The sequence below is a fragment of the Alosa pseudoharengus genome, unplaced genomic scaffold (genome assembly GCF_046254945.1).
Source record: "Alosa pseudoharengus isolate Yale_2024_CS ecotype anadromous, Long Island Sound unplaced genomic scaffold, YU_APseudo_1.1 YU_APseudo_1.1_scf_13, whole genome shotgun sequence".
NCBI classification, from domain to species: domain Eukaryota; kingdom Metazoa; phylum Chordata; class Actinopteri; order Clupeiformes; family Clupeidae; genus Alosa; species Alosa pseudoharengus.
The window spans coordinates 29,250,875-29,268,189 of NW_027468598.1; the positions used below are offsets into that span (position 1 = coordinate 29,250,875).

Consider the following 17,315-nt stretch of genomic DNA (forward strand, 5'->3'; position numbering starts at 1 on the left):
ACTTGTCCTACACCACTAATGCCCCTCCCCTCCCCCCCAAAAAAAAAAAACTCCCTGGGATGTACCCTGGGACTCACCCCCATGCCCCCCCCCTCCCCTTACTCCCTCTCTCTCTCTCTCTCTCTCCATCTCTCTCTCCCTCTCTCTCCCTTCCTTCTACCTCCTTTGCTGTTTCCACTTCATCTTCTCTCACATTTCTGCAGACTCCCTCCTCCTGCCAGCTGGTTCTCTGTGTGGACCACTGTTGTCACCAGCTCTCAACACCCCCCTCTGAGTTTTGCTTGCCTCTATATTAATGTATGTACATTAGTATGTCTACAGTAATGGATATCTCTCGGCCACATAATCTGGTGAAAAGGGAACCACGGGATTCTGTGTGAATCTTAAGGGAGTGTGTGTGTTGCTGTTGTTTATGTATGTGATGTTGTAGTTGTTGTTTATGCTGGTGGTGACTGTGTGTTTGTGTTTTTATTATTGGTGATGCTGGGTAAGAGGAGAACCCCACTGAAAGGCCAGTTTGTGTTCTTTTAGTAGTTGATAGTATTAGCTTGAGCCTCTAACTCTCAACAGTGTCCTATACACAGATCTGTGTGTGTGTGTGTGTGTGTGCTAATGAGTAGCTGGTGGTTTTATTAGGGAGCTTTCGTAAATATCTCAGAAGGCTAGCGTGGTCTTCAATAGGTGCCCTTTTTCCCTGTGAATGAAGGTGGATTCTGCAATGCCTCCTTCTGAGGAGCCTCAACTTACCCAGCCGTAGCACGTGAGACCAACAGGCTCTTCTCCAACCCCCCCTCTACCATTCCCCTCCTCCTCCTCTACCATTCCCCCCCTCCTCTACCATTCCCCCCTCCTCCTCTACCATTCCCCCCCTCCTCCTCTACCATTCCCCTCCTCTACCATTCCCCCCTCCTCCTCTACCATTCCCCCCCTCCTCCTCTACCATTCCCCTCCTCTACCATTCCCCCCCTCCTCCTCTACCATTCCCCTCCCTCCTCCTCTACCATTCCCCCCCTCCTTCTCTACCACCCCCCCCTCTACCATTCCCCTCCTCCTCCTCTACCATTCCCTCCCTCCTCTACCACCATTCCCCTCCTCCTCTACCATTCCCCACCTCTACCATTCCCCACCTCTACCATTCCCTCCCTCCTCTACCATTCCCTCCCTCCTTCTCTACCATCCCCCCCCTCTACCATTCCCCTCCTCCTCTACCATTTCCTCCCTCCTCTACCACCATTCCCCTCCTCTACCATTCCCCACCTCTACCATTCCCCTCCTCCTCCACCATTCCCTCTCTCCTCTACCATTCCCCCCCTCCTTCTCTACCACCCCCCCCCTCTACCATTCCCTCCCTCCTCTACCACGATTCCCCTCCTCCTCTACCATTCCCCACCTCTACCATTCCCCTCCTCCTCCACCATTCCCTCCCTCCTCTACCATTCCCTCCCTCCTTTACCATTCCCCTCCTCCTCTACCACCATTCCCCTCCTCTACCATTCCATTCTCACTGTTTGGTCCCTTCTGTTGATGTTCGGTAATATTAATGTAAGATGTTAAAAAGGCATCAGGCATCAGCACGCTGGTCATCCTGTTCTTATTGTCTGTGCCGTGGAAGTGTTGAGCAAAGAGCACAAAGGCTTCTGGGTAATGAAGACACGCCTCTTCCTGGTGGGAAAACAGAGTCTGAATGTATGGGAGACGAACAAAGGGAAGACCAAGAAGCTGTAGAAGTGAAAAAGACAGTGTCTATGTCTGTCCCTTAGTGTGTACACACACACACACACACACACACAAACATGCATGCATGTGTTCTTGTGCGCATGCGTACACACACACACACACACACACACACACACACACACACACACACATACATAAAGAGTCCCCTTATCTTCTGAACCAGAGACACTCCGTTCATGTGCTTGCATGCAAATGAATAAATATTCAATGTGCGCTTGCACACACACATGCACGTGCACACACACACACACCCTCCTGTGCATTCTGTGGCTGGTGATGTCAAAGCACTGGGGCCCTGTGTATGTAGCTGTGTGGAAGGAAAGCAGGCTCTGTCACACTCCACCATGCCAGCTGTGATGAATGACTGTATTGTCACCACACAGGGCTGCAGATCCTTTTGTGTGTGTGTGTGTGTGTGTGTGTGCGCCTTTCATGGCCTTTCTCCTGCACAATGACGCCAGACATTACCCTTCTGTGTGCGTGTGTGTGAGAGAGACACTGATGGAGAGGAAGGCAGAGGAAGGCAATTGTACAATTGCTTATGTATGTGCGTGTGACTTTGTTTGTGTTCTGCAGGACCCCCTTTAGATGAGGGAAAATGGTTTTGTTCTGCATTTGCCTGTGGCAACAACCACTAAATCAGACAAGACCTCCTGTTCATTTGCATGGTACATTTCTTAAAGTGGCAACAGGGGGAGAAGGTGTGTGTGTGTGTGTGTGTGTGGTGACTGCATGTGTGTCCATGTGTCTGTACCTGTGTTTGAGAATGAATGAGCTCTCTTGTTTTTGTTCCTTGGTGCAGTTTTGCAAATGATGAATCGTTAAAAAGTGCTACAATGGCAAAAGTAGAATATATGCCTACGCATACGTTTACTCACACATGCGCACACACACAAACTCACACACACATGCACGCACACACATGCACGCACACATGCGCGCACACACACACATGCACACACAAACACACACACACAGCATTGGTATGATTAATGAATGGATCGGGTAGGCAAACTCTTCGACCTTCCCCTGTGCTGGTGTAATCCCTGGAGGACTGGCTCTGTGGATAATACTCTTGCCCGAATCACTGGCGCTCTGCTGAGACAAAACACAGGAGTGTGATCATGGGCTCACAGATAACTAGGGTCCTCCACCATAACTGGGTCAGCTCCACTCTGCTCTATAATACAATTCCACCTGGGTCCTGTAATATGAGCTTTCCGCTTTAAGCACAGCTCTCTGACACACAGCAGAAGTTGTTAATGAAGCAGGATGAAATATACTCTGTTCTGTTGGGGAATGAGGTTGTAGTTTCACTGTAGACAATTGTACCTGAGCGCTAGAATTGAGTTCTGTTGGGAAATGGGTGTAGTTTCACTGTAGACAAATGTAAGCCTACCTGAGCGCTAGAATTTAGTTTTGTTGGGAAATGGAGTGTAGACAAGACAAGTGCACCTGAGTGCTAGAGTTTACAGGGACTTTATGAGGAACATGAAAAAATGCTCAGCACACCATTTACAAAGGCGGAAATGTCATGTAATTTAACACTACTGGAATCACTGGGGGTGGGTGTGTGTTTGTCTGTGTCTGTATCTCACTGTGTGCATGTGTGCTGTGAAGTAATTATGTCTGCTGCTTGATACCATTTGAACACTATGTCACGGTGACCTGTGACAGTGGGTCAGGTGAGAGGGTGGGTGCGCTCTAGCTCAGCCGCTGTGCTAAAAATGGTAGAATAGCTAGCAAACACCCTGCGTGCGTGTGTGTGGGGGTGTTTCTCTCTCTCTCTCTCTCTCTCTCTCTCTGTGCGACTGAATGCTTGTGTGCTGGTAGAATAGCTAGCAAACACCCTGTGTGTGGGGGGTGTCTTTCTCTCTTTGTGTGTGTGTGTGACTGTGTGCTGGAAGGATAGCTAGCAAAACACCCTGTGGAGGAAGCAGAAGTCAACAACGCCACCCGTCACAGCCCAGGTAACGTGTAATTTAGAGAAGTAGGAGATGTAGCATTAGTGCACCATGTGCCAATGACTTGGCATCTTAATGCGTAAGAGTGGTCAAGCTACAGAGGTAATCTTTAAGGCTAAACACAATTTTATGGGAATGTTTATGGTTCTTATCAGATGCTTTAGTCCAAAGTGACTTATAATGTCATCAGTTATATAGCCTAATATATATAGCCTAATAGCCTCAGTACAGGTAGCAGAAGTGCAGTGTTAATGGCAGGTATCGCTGCCTCAGTACAGGTAGCAGAAGTGCAGTGTTAATGGCAGGTATCGCTGCCTCAGTACAGGTAGCAGAAGTGCAGTGTTAATGGCAGGTAAGGTGATCCCTGTCCAGGTGCTCTGCGGTCGACTCCGAGGGCTCCGAGCGCCCCGCTGGGACCTGCTCCAATTAAAAGGCCGTCTGCTGCTGCAGCTTCCTGACCCCAGGAAAGAGCCAAATGCTTCCTGCTCCTCCATTTTACTCTCGCTTTCTCTCGCTCTCTCACTCCTCCATTTCACACTCTTTCCTTCGCTCTCTCACTCCTTCATTCTCACTCTCCCCTCTCTCTCTTTCTCTCGCTCTCTCACTCTTTCATTCTCACTCTCCTCTCTCTCTTTCTCTTACTCTCTCACTCCTCCATTTCACTCTCTTTCTTTCGCTCTCACTTTCATTCTCACCCTCCTCTCTCTCTTTCTCTCACTCCTTCATTCTCACTCTCCCCCCCCCCCCCCCATCCCCCTCATTATGCCCAAGGCAGGTAAGGGCGTAGCAGCTGAGCTCTTCACCGCTCTATTGCCCCAGGTGAACCTGGGATGAGACACACCTGAGAGACCAGCCACCTGGAGCACTGGGTTCTGTGTGTGTGTGTGTGTGTGGGTGTGTGTGTGTGCGCAAGAGGCAGCTGGGGAGAAGGGACACACAGAGTGTGTGTCTGTAAGGGAGAGCAATTGTGTAGTCTGTGAAAAGTATTTTGTGTTTCTATAGGTTTGTCAATATGTTACTTTTCATGAGCGTTACTTCTGAGATCACAGGAAAGATAGAGACTGTATGCGCCTGTATTTGTGTATGCATGTCTCCACCTGCCTGAATTTGGTGTGTGTGTGTGTTTACCTGTGTCTGTGAGTATGAGTGGAAGTGGCTAATGGCTGTATTGGTCTCTGGTAGGCTATGGTGGTGGTGGTGGCGGCTAGTGTGTGCGTGGGTGTGTGTGTGTGTGTGTGCACGCTTGTGCTCTTAATCTGGTAAAGGCGTGGCACTGCGCTGATGTGGCTGGCGGTTGAGTGTGCCCTCAGGCGCAGCGTGGGTATTGGCACACGGCTAGCCTGGCACCGAGCTGGCTCTGCCAGCCTGCCCACCCGTTTGCCCACGTGCCCGTGCTCTGTTCTGGGTTTTCTGGGTTTTCCAGGAACAGGAAGTGGAAACGATCATGAGGTTCACCTCTGGGTTGCATCCAGTGTCATTAAAATCGATGCCAGAACATTAATAGCTGTTTAATGTTTATATGGCGGCGTAGATAATACAATCTTATACCTCACCGCATTGGAGATTCTCTCATCCTTTGGAATGAAAATTAAATGTAATGTACATCAAGGCACGGACAAATGATGCACTCCGTATATACATTACGTGTCTGGGTTATTATGTCTGTCATGTTGAGATCTTATGTGAACTTATGTGGAAATTTTCACCGATGGAAATATCTGCATCAACAGCAGTAGGCCAAGTAAATTAACAAAATGCAACAGCAAAGCTCATGATCTCTAAGGCTAATCTTTGTTTTTATTTTGTCTCCTTTCTTTATGTATCCAATGCAGATCTGGACCAGACCTGCACCAGATCAGGATCAGATTAAGACTGGACCAGAACCACAGATGAGCCAGATTACAGTGAGTAGTTACTTTTTCTTTTCTTTTTTTTTTTTTTTAAAGAAATGTAAAGTTATTTTGGGATCTTTTATCTTGTATTAGACAAGACAGGACATGATTGGAAAAGAGAGATAGGGAGTGCATTCAGGAAGTGACCTCAAAGCAGAGTCCTTGTGATCAATGACACTAAGCCTGTTAATAATACGAGAGGTGGACGCTACCCCATTGCGTTGCTTACGGCTCCTCCGAGTTCCAGCTCTTTCTTGGGAGGATTCTTTCGTGTTCGTGGAGTCGGTCGCAGGTGTTTAGGCCCAGATAGAGACACAGTTACCAGGTGTTGGTGCCCAGACTGCTGCCTGACCTCCACTGGTCCCTGCCACGCCATGTCATGCCCTTTCCGATGCCCCCTTACCACCTTGCCATGGCACGGCCTCTGAGGAGTCTGGCGTTTGTGTGTAGGGGGCAAAGCGGCGACCCTTACCCCTCCCACGGGTGGACAGGAGATCAGAGAGGTCATGTTAGGGTTGGCATTGAGCACAGATGCATAACCAGGTATTTGCTGTGCCTGAAGCCTTGTAAAACATTGTGTAGAATATATTCCAAAAGGCTGTTGTCTCCAAGTCTTAGTTATCATCAGAAATCTTAAAAATAAGACCCCTGTCAGGCACCTGTTTTAAAATCCTGTGTGTTTTATCATGTAAAAAACGAATCAGGATTTGCATTCAGACACAATGTCATACCCTGTCAGACATACCTTAAAACCCCACTTATGAAACATGCTTGTCCTGTGTAATTGTCCAGTCCAAATGAATGTGCTGCGACAGCACATGTGCGACTCAGTGCGACCTATTATGTTGCACGTTTATGTCTCTGTCTGAATAACAACTTGGTTGGTAGTCTTCCTTCCACTCTCGTCTCTCTCTCCCACTCTGGTCCTGTCTGAGTGGTGGGGCCTACCCGGACACAAGGACAGCAGTGGGGAGACAGTAGTGCACCCAGACCTCTAATGGCTTAAATGGCCACTAAAGACTCTCTCTCTCTCCCTCCCTCCCCCTCTCTCCTCTCTCTCTCCCTCCCTCCCCCCCCCTCTCTCTCTCTCTTGCTCTCCCCCTCCCTCCTTCTCTCTCTCTCTCTCTCTCTCTCTCTCTCTCTCTCTCTCTCTCCCCCTCTCTCCTCTCTCCCTCCCTCCCTCCCCCCCCCTCTCTCTCTCTTGCTCTCCCCCTCCCTCCTTCTATCTCTCTCTCTCTCCCTCCCTCCCTCTCTCCCTCTATCTCTCTCCCCCTCCCTTCTTCTCTCTCTCCCTCTCCTCTTCTCTATCTCTCTCCTCCTCCCTCCTTCTCTCTCTCTCTCTCTCTCCTCCTTCCCTCCCTCTCCCTCCCTCTGTCCCCCTTTCCCTTGGTCTCTCCCCGCTAGACGCTTCCAGCTTTTAACTGCGGCCTGCTTGTGGTCAACAGGAAGCTCCACCATTTTATTTTATTGCCTTGAGGTTTCTGAAACTCATTTATTCCTTTCTCTTTTTTAAACCCCTCCGTTGTTTTGAGATGTGTAGCACTTTCTTGTCAAGCTGTTCTCGTCATTTATGAAGGCCATGTGTGTGTTTGGTAGCGCGTTTGCATTTCCTTAGTTCATTCATGCATTTACACTCTGCGCCATTCTGGTGCTTTACCCATAATAATCCATTCTTTCTTCTCTCGCCATTCATGTTCTTATCCCACCGATCAGTCATTCATGTATACACTCCCCCCACCCCTCCCCCCCACCCCACCCCACCCCACCCCCGAACCTTCATGCGATTCAGCTGTCTTGGTGGCTATGCGGAAGTTGTTGTTCCCTGCGGCTCTCGTAAGGCATTATGTATTTATGCAGCGGAGAGCTGGGGGAAGTGATTGGGTTTAAGTGCCTCGGCGCCTGGCCACTCGGCCTCACGGGAGGCGCCAGGAGGAGAGGGAGGAGGAGGAGAGGGAGGAGAGGGAGGAGGAGGAGGAGAGCGTAAACATCAGGAAGTACCAGTAGACCGTCCATTCCATCCCTCTCCGCACACATCACATCACATCTCACACATACACACACACACACACACACACACACACACACACACACGTCCCCACTCTACCTCACCTTCCTTGCCCTACTCAATAGAAAGAGCAAGGTGCTTTAGGACCTCCATCCCTGCGCTACACACACACACACACACACACACACACACACTCCCACACCCATCCGCCTCCACCTCTGCTCTGCTGTTGTGTGAGTCATTGCACCGGTCTGCGCAAGCAGTCCCTTTTAGCGTGGTGACTGCAGCAGTGGCTGGCCCTGAACCATGTAGCAGAGTATTGGGGCCATTTCTCTCTGCGGCGCTTATTCTGTGCCTTTCGCTCTCTCACTCCCATTTACCTAAATCATAAATTCTCTCTCTGCCTCTCCCTCTCTCCATCTTTCACTATCTTTCTCTCTCTCCCTCTCTCCATCTTTCTCTATCTTTCTCTCCCTCTCTCCATCTCTCTCCATCTCTCACTTTCTCCATTCTCATTCTCACTGGCTTACCAAAGTGCATTTGAGGGCAAAGGTTTATCGGCTCTAAATTCATTGCTTTCCAGGCTTCTTTTCTTTTTCTCACAGTAGATTTTTATCACACACACACACACACACACACACACACACACACACACACACACACACTCTTCCACTTCCTCCCTGTGAGCAGAGTTGGGCATTACGAAAGGAACTGCTCAAGGTCGTTTGGTCAGTACGTCTCCTGCTACCTCCGAATGAGCGAGGGGAAGAAAGAGAATGCAGAATGGAGTGAGGGAGAGAGAGAGAGGGATGGAGAGAGAGAGGGATGAATGGAGAAAGAGAGATGGATGGAGAGAGAGGGATGGAGAGAGAGAGAGAGAGGGATGGAGAGAGAGAGGGATGGATGGAGAGAGAGGGATGGAGAGGGGGATGGATGGAGAAAGAGAGATGGATGGAGAGAGGGATGGAGAGAGAGAGGGATGGATGAAGAGAGAGGGATGGAGAGAGAGGAATGGAGAGGGGGATGGATGAAGAAAGAGAGATGGATGGAGAGAGGTAAAGGAGTGAGATTTTAGCTTATTTTCCTCCTTATCTCAGAGAAAGATCTAACTGGTCCTTTGAGGCACCTGTACCCCTCTACTCTCCTCCCTTGGGGGGTTGGAAAAGGGCTGGTGAGGCGGGGGGGGGTTACAGAACCTGTAGCCACATTGCTGGTGGAAGGTTAGAGGGTGATGGGGACCCCCCACTCCACCCCAAACGCATTCTTTGCTCTGCATGACATGACTCCTGTCACTATCAGGCACATTGAGCTGGATGGCCTGCAGACAAGGCTTGGCCTACTGGCCTCTGACGCTTGCCCTTCTCACAGACACAACCAGCAGACAGTGGAGCCGCGAGGGACCAAAGGGTCAGTGGAGATAAGATATGATATGGCAGAAGGATATGGGGGAAGAACAAGACCTGTGAGATGGGCGGGGGGGGGGGGGGGGGGGGTGGTATTGGGGATCTTTGGCCCTGAAAATGTATTGACCACTCTACTGAGAGAGAGACAGAGACAGACGTCAATAGCGAAACACACCGGAGCTTCGTCTCCCATTTTGTTCTCTCTGGGTCAGATAGCTGCTCTGACACTGGTCTGGCCTGGACAGCCTTCACACTGGTCAGGGGACTGCTGGATGCACTGCTGTTTTAGGCCACAGCCAAGCTTTTCCATAGGGGCAGGTTAGCATTCATAGCTATGTGTGTGTGTCTATAGCTGCTTTCAGACATGGGTGTAAGTCTGCATGTTCTGCGGATATCAAGCAGTTGGGTCTTATATCTGAACAACATAACCGGACATTCGGAACTCCAAACTTAGCCGGCTCATACACTCCCCTTCTAGTATTTCGGACGGACATTATGCAAATGAGCTCATGTTTGACCGAAGCGAAGAACATTGCGGAGATTCTGTTCATACGCGTGTTCAACAACGTTCAATCACGCAGAGATTCTGTTCATGTGCGTCGGTATCGTTCACACATAATGTCCGCATGTAAGAATCATATCTAAATCACCCGAAGGGGCGGACATCTGTTTGACAAAGATCCGCATGTAGTGCAGAGGACATGTCCGAACTCCGATCTCTGCACGTTTGTAATCTGGAGAAGTGGGATTCGGGGGTCGGGGGAGGGGAATGGTGCTGTCGGGTGAAGGGGTGCCAAGGTCTTTACTTCAGGCTGTAAAGTTAACAGTGTTTGTTCTGCGTAGGCCGTACGTCACGAGAAGCAGACTCATTTCCTGTTGCCAGTTTTCTCCTGCTCGCGATGAGGTCACAGGAGCGAGGTGGCGCTTTAGACTTTCATTGGCTGTACAACGCAGGGTGTGGGTTGGGCTTGGGGAGAACGCTGTCAGACGCAGGGCCGCGCTGTTCGTGAAGTTGTTAAGGAAGTGTCTGTGTCTGTGAGAGAGGGGGGAGAAGTGTGTGTGTGTGTGTGTGTGTGTGTGTGTGTGAAGAGGTAAAGAGGGGGTTTGATGGTGAAGCTAAGAGTAGGAATGTGGTAGGAGGGGCCGTGGAAGCCTCCATGCTTATCACCACTGGCAGGAACAGGAGTGAAAAAAAGAAATGAAAAAGAGAGAGGGGGAAAAACATAGTTTACTTCGGCTGGCCTCTATCAGAATATCAGGTCTCAAAACATGGCTTCCCTACACCGCTGCTGTGTTGATGCTCTGGGCCAGGACCCCAAGACTGATCTGTGAAAGAGTATTAGGGAGGAAGGCGTGAACACCCCTGGATCTCAGCTGACTTTGGACCACATCTGGTCTTGATCCGGGCTGCGTTTTCTGTGAAGTGTCATTGAGCAACCCCTGTGGTAACCATGGAAGCAATAGTCTAACTATTTGTTTACCGGTGCTACTTGCATCTCTTCCCTCGTCTGGATTTGATGGATCAGATTCACCAGGTCTGTGCCAGATCAGGACCTCATCTGGGCCAGAGGCGTAGCAGAGTTATTACATTAAGGCCACATGAGGTCCGGTACCATATGCTTTTATATAGGGTCAGGAGGACGGTCTCTCAGTGTGGTTAACCAGGCACTTGAGTTTTGCTCACGCAGCTCTGAGTAGTACAGCGTTTCCACTGCCCTCTGCTCTCCACTTCACTTCTCCACACACTCCACACTCCACTTCTCCACACACTCCACTTCTCCACACACTCCACTCTCACTCTCTCTCTCTCTCTCTCAACTACACCAACACTATGGTAATTTCAGATATACACAAGAGAGGTGTTAAATTCCTGGTGTTCTAGGTAGGGGATTTCCCACAGCGGCCAATCAGCAACCAAGCCTGTCTACCATCAAAACATGGAAATTGAAAGAAGGAACAGAGAGAGAGAGAGACAGAGAGATCCTGCATGTGAAGTGGAGTGTGTGGGGAAGTGGAGTGTGTGGGAAAGTGGAGTGTAATTGGTGGGTTTCGGCTGCATGCGTTAGCAGCTAGCTTGTGTCTCCCGGCTGCTACTTTCTCCTGAGCAGCAGCAGGTCTCCCAGTCCAAGGCCCAGGGCAGAGCAGCACACAGAGGGACAGCACTGCTGTAGATGGATGGCTAAGGACACAGAAGCAGATGCTTCAGTGTGCTTTTCCTTGTATAGTGCAACAAAAGCTGTATTTTGTATACCTTATACTTTTGGAAGGGGGAGGGGGTAGTTTTATGGTTGACCAACGTACACCACAGCATGGATGCCAAAGTGCCACCACAAATTCCATGAACTTGAATTTTAAGTTTTCATTTCTCTTTGACATGTTCTATGTTAGTGTAGTCATGGTAACTTGACCATGTTCTGTCTTTGTGTGGTCATGGTAACATGTCCAGGGACTTTGGCTCTGATTTGGCATACCTTGGCATGAGATGTGCTCTTCAGGGAAGGCCCCCAGTGACTTCCCTCCATTGTAGTTGGTCTTTTCCACTTCCTGTATAGCCACTGACTACATTTCTGCTGCGGATGACTGATATGAGAATCAGGGCAGACAAAGTGTGTATGTAAAGATCTATGGGTCGTCAGCAGGTACTGTTTTGGCACTGAGGTTAGAAAATTAAATTAGGCGTACAAATCTTTTGGGCAGTTATATGGCAGTAACTGGTCCATTTTCGGTGCTGTGGGTAGAAAGTGAAACCCTCTTCCACTCTGTTGATGAGTCACATAGGTGTGACTGCTGCCACACTCTTTCTAATGCTCTTATCACATGACTGTTAAGGATGCTCAAGGATGCAAAAATCACTTAAGGCGGATATGATAAAACGACTCTCTGCTCCTGTTGACGTTAAGCTGTTTAGCTGGCCAAATATAAGAGGGATATGTGAATTTGCAGGACTCGGATACGCGCTAAAGAACAAAATCTCTTAGCAAACACATGTCATTTGTTCATAGCCTAAGCCTCTGGGAGTGAATGAAATGTGAGTCCTTGTGTGACTGAGCCTTCAAGCTGATGTTGCATTGGGTAACCCCCCAGGAAACATTGTTGAGCAACAATGAATTAGTAATAGATATGATGCCATGATAAACAGTCATCAACCAAGACGTTTTCAGACTGTTTCTCAGGAAATGCGTCCATCCGTGTGGCCCAAAAAGTTGACTGGTGAATCATCAGCCAAAAATCCACAGCTGACCACCTGACGTGACTCTGTCTGACAGACCGTCCTAACCTGTTTGGACTCCACTGGGGAGGAATTTGGGCTGACCGTGCTGCATTGCTTTCACGCGTTCCAAAAGGCTAATGCTCATCACATGTCATAATGGACAGGTCTCCATGGAAACTGCACCAGATGGAATGCTTGCCCGTGTGTGTATGTGTTTTTTTTTTTTTGGCCTTCCAGCTCTAGAATGCGCTGTAGTTTTAACTGGCAGGTGATAAGCAGCATAAGCCTCGGGGCCCTTGACTAGAGCTGGCCACTTGTGTCTTTAAGGAGCCAGGGTGGCTGTAGGCAGGAGTGGGTCTCTACGCCCTGCACCAGTCATTAAGGGAGTCAACCTGGAGGGAGGCAGGCTTGTTAGGGACAAAAAACATGAAGTTGTCGTGGGCCCTGTGGATAAGATTTTCCCAGATGGACAGAAATGGAGCCTGGACAGAAAGCAGATATCGACTGAGACTGAATCAGATCTGGCCCCGGACCATGCACTCGTATGCCAGGTTTTGTGCCGGATGCACGCCAGATCCATGCCAGGTCTGAGCCACATGTGTTTAGTATCAGCTGCCTTCTGGGAAGGGCTGGATTGGCCATTACGGCCCCTGCCCTTGCCTCATACTGAGCTGGACATGTAAAATGGATGACCAAGCACAAAAAAACCCCCTCTGGCTGCCAAAGGGCTTGTTTTCATTTCTTTCTCCACCCCCCCTCCTGTTATTTTTTTTTCTCTTGTTCTTTGGTAAGACTAGAGGCGGTCGAGTCAGACTGTCAGAAAAATAAAAACAGCAGAAAAAAGCCTGTGCTGTGCGACACACACACACACACACACTTGTCTCGCCCACACACTCACTCACTGAGGACTTAATGGCTGTTTTTACCATTTTCCCTGCCTTGTTTACTTCACAGCAGCCAAAAAAACAAAGAGAAATGGCGCTCTGTTGGGCCGATGGAAATGAAACAGAAAGAAATGGCAACAAATGCAGTTTGTGTGCAGATTTATTTTCCTTTTGTGTCTTTCTTTCCTTCACTGCACTGAATCACACTCCCACAAAAGAAAAGTAAGAAAGGAAGAAGAGGGAGAGAAGGAGGAGTGAAAAAGACAAATAAGCCAATCTTCAGCCATCTGCCTGTTCACGGAGGGCTGTTACCGTGGCAACATGTAAAAAGTCATTATCTCTAATTGACAGCATGACAGGTTCAGGTGTTTTCAATTGTATCGTTTTGTTTGTTTTTTTTCCCCCTTTTGCAGGAAAATGACTCACCCGTCTCTCTACCTGCTCTCTGTTTTAAAAAAGTTTTTCTTTAAGTCTCTCAATCGCGCTCTCTCTCTCTGTCTCTCTCTCTCTCTCTCTCTCTGTCTCTCCCGCTTCTTTCTCACTCTCCGTGTATCTTTCTCTCTCTCGTTATGTCTCTGTCTTGTCCTCCAGTGTTCTCTGTCTCTGTACAGTGATTTAGGAGCCATATGTCCTTTCTCACTCTCTACACCTCTCTCGCCCTACTGCTGAGTGATTTAGGACTCGCACGTTTTACTCTCTCTCTCTCTCTCTCTCTCTCTCTCTCTCTCTCTCTCTCTCTCTCTCTCTCTTTCTCCCTCTCCCACCTACCCACCCACTCAATCACTCTCTCCCTGTGTCCCGCTTTCATTTATCCTTCTCTAATCTATCTCCTCCCCTATCTCTCTCCCTTTCTTCCCCACTCTCTCCATTCATCCCCCTTCTTTCTTTCTTTCTCTCTCTCTCTCTCCCCTCTCCGTTCTCTGTGCGGATGTGCTGTGGTGTGTTATTAGGCGCTGCCTGGGTGAAAGTAAGCGCTGGTCGCCGTTAGCAATGTGTGGGGTGACAGCTGCCTGCGTGTCTGGACATGTCCGCCTGGAGAGCCCAGTGCTCAGCCGCCAAACACTGCGCTTAAGCAGTTAACACAGGCCTGCTAATGTCCTTTCACACCATTACTCACCATCGCCCGCTCCAGCATACTCTCTCTCTCTCTTTCTGTCTTTCTCTCTCTCTCCCTCTCTCTCTCTCTCTCTCTCTTGCTCTCTCTTGCTCTCTTGCTCTATCTATCTCTCTCTCTCTCTCTCTCTCTCTCTCTCTCTCTCTTTATCTCTCTCTTTATCTCTCTCTTTCTGTCTTTTTCTCTCTCTCGCTCTTTCAAATTCAAATTTTTCAAATTTCAAATTCAAATATGCTTTATTGGCACGACAAACCATATGATTCATTGCCAAAGCAATCCAAATCCAATCCAAATGCCAAATCTTTCTCTCTTTCTGTCTTTCTCTGTTTCTCTCTTTCTCTCACTCATTCAGCTCAATTCAGAGGAGGCTTATTAGCATAACCATATCACAGTGCAGCATTACCAAAACACATCTAATGAAGGGAGAATAAAATAACTCCCTACTCTCTGAATAATATTCAGAGTAGACCAATATGAACTCTAGCAACAGCAAAAGGCTATTTGAAGGATGGCCTTTTTAAGGATGGTTAATGTTAATTCATCACTTCTGTCCTGGTTTAACACTCATTGCCACAGCTCTGCTATTTAGCAAATACACTCTGGCACCAGTGAGATGTTGAATCAGAGATAATAACCCTGTGGTCTTTCCTGTGTTCAGAAATATCATGTATAAACAAAATATCAACACAGACTTATTGCACATTTAAAAGCACACTGAAGGTTGATTGTGTTTCAACGGGTGTTTATCCACGTAGTATTGGACTGGGGAGAAAGGTCAGGTTGAGATCTGACGTGGCTGTGGTAGATCAGGGGAATGGGGTTTTTAGTGACTAACCTGGAAAAACACAAACGGATCTCACAAAAGATCACCACCATGACCCTCCAGGGACTCACTGCACTATTTGCTATGTTCTTGTGGAAAAAAACCATAGTGCTCGTCTTGTAGGAGGTTCATTTACTCTGACTTCACTTTCCCAGGTGTGTCATTAAACCCTATAGATGGAATTGACTTCACTCGGGGTGTATAGGCACTACGCTGATGTACTGAAAGGCCTCTCCAGAGCAATGAACGTACCGTAGTCGGCCTCCCGGTCTCAGAACGTACCGATCGGCCTCCCGGTCTCAGAAAGATGGAGACCGGGAGGCCGATCTAGCTTCAATCCGATGTGGATGTGTTTACTTGAAGTGGGTTAGACTAGTTAGCCTATAGCAGGGCTCCAGACTAACTTTTTGCACTGGTTGCACTGGTGCGCCTAACTTTTTTTCTTAGGTGCACCAGCACAAAAGTTAGGTGCACCCAAATTTTCAACCACATCGCATTTAACACCGCAGCAGGTTCACTTTTTTTCCCTTAATTACTGTCCTATATAGGTTGTCCTATGACTTATGATTTACAATTCTACAAGAAAAGTAACTTAATGAAGTGTTGGTGCTTTAAGTGCTTCACTGAGCTGAAATTTAAACTTAAAACATCTCAAGATGTATTAAATAAAAATAACAGTGAATAAATTAACAGTGCACGTCTTTTAAGGGCTTCAAACTGCACATCTCATGGCTCAATGTTTTACATACTATCCTTCATGATCTTTAGGCCTTGGCTAAACCAGCTCGCCATGCTAGCATCTTCCATAGAAATGTATTTGAGCACAATTTAAAGAGATGTTCCAAGTAGCCTGGGGGATTTTTATGTGATTTTGCAATGATTGCAATAATCATTTGACAGCCCCACAATGCAATTTACTTTTTAATTTTAGTATTTTTAAATTTTCAATAAGAACATGGTTAATGCAGTAACGAAATGGTAGGCCTATTATTATAGGCTATACGTCGGGTTTAGCCTACGTTCAAACAATTTTATGGTGAATAATTATTTCGGACTGAACTTGGTGAAGGGAAGTTTCACTAGGCCTATCGTAGGCAACGATAAACTTGATCATCATCTCGGGCTCGGTTTGCTGCTGCCAGCCGCTGAAAGGCAGTGGGGAGAGGGGACATTTATCTCGGCCTATGTGACCACACTGTAATGCAACTACATCCACTCTGTTTATCTGACGGGTCTCTGACCTCCCTCGCTCTCTCTCTCTCTCTCTCTCTCTCTCTCTCTCTCTGCAGCACACGCATTTTCAAATGTACTCATAGGCACTGGGCCACAGCCAATCAGAGGGGAGGTCCCGCCCTTCACTATCTGTGATTTGTTTAAACCACGATATTGGCCAAATATGTGTCTGTTATTGAACCAAAGGTAGAGTTTCAATGCGGACACTTTTGCCTCTCTCGAATAGGGCGCACCGGTGCGACCTCCGATTTTTTTTAGTCGCACTTTTGAAAAATTAGGTCGCATATGCGACCAAATTGGTCGCACTCTGGAGCCCTGTATAGATCCCTTTTGGCTAATAGGCTAGCTAGCTATTGGCTAACTGGTCTGACCCACTTCCAGTGAATTGTGCTAAGCTAGGCTAACAGTGTCAGACAGGGATTGTGCTAAGCTAGGCTAACAGTGTCAGACAGGGATTTTGTGCACACTGAGAAGAGAAGGGTACAGACCTAAAAAAATTGTGTTTTCCTATAGACCCTTTCAACAATAAAAACAAAAACAATGCTTGAACGTTCTATTTGGGTCCCAATCTACTTCCTCTGCATTAAGATAACATATGGAATGTTAAAACGGAACTCTTGTGGGGCCAACTATGATGCTGATAATGGAACTCTCTTGAAATGGTCTATATGGTATAACTATAGTTATACACGGAGAAAGCTGTTAAATGCCTTGTGCCATTCATTAACAGACCTCCCACAGGAGTCCTCTCGGTTCAGGACGGGGAGCGAGTGAGAGAGTGAGAGAGTGAGAGCGTGAGACCGCATGATGTGAGCGAGGCGTTGGACCATGAAGTGGCCTTTAAAGCAGAGGCATATTCTGATTGGTTGAGCCATAAATATCTACATGGCCATGGTCACTCGCACCCTGACTGCAAGATAGGACTCATGCCAGCCAGCATTGTGTGTATGTGTGTGTGTGGGTGTACTAGATTTATTCAAGTATGTTCAGACACTTACACATTGGAGGGTGGCACACATATGGCGCATTTTGGTGCACAGTACACACAC

The 17,315-nt window shown here is 48.0% G+C and overlaps 1 protein-coding gene across 1 annotated transcript in view; it reads left to right on the forward strand.

Annotated features, from left to right (window-relative positions):
• Positions 1-17,315, forward strand: part of arhgap35a (Rho GTPase activating protein 35a) — an 84,456-nt gene that overhangs the window by 19,911 nt on the left and 47,230 nt on the right. Inside the window, exon 2 of the mRNA XM_076282786.1 lies at positions 5,534-5,605. The gene's annotated coding sequence lies outside the window, so the exon portion shown is untranslated. The remainder of the gene's footprint in view (positions 1-5,533; positions 5,606-17,315) is intronic.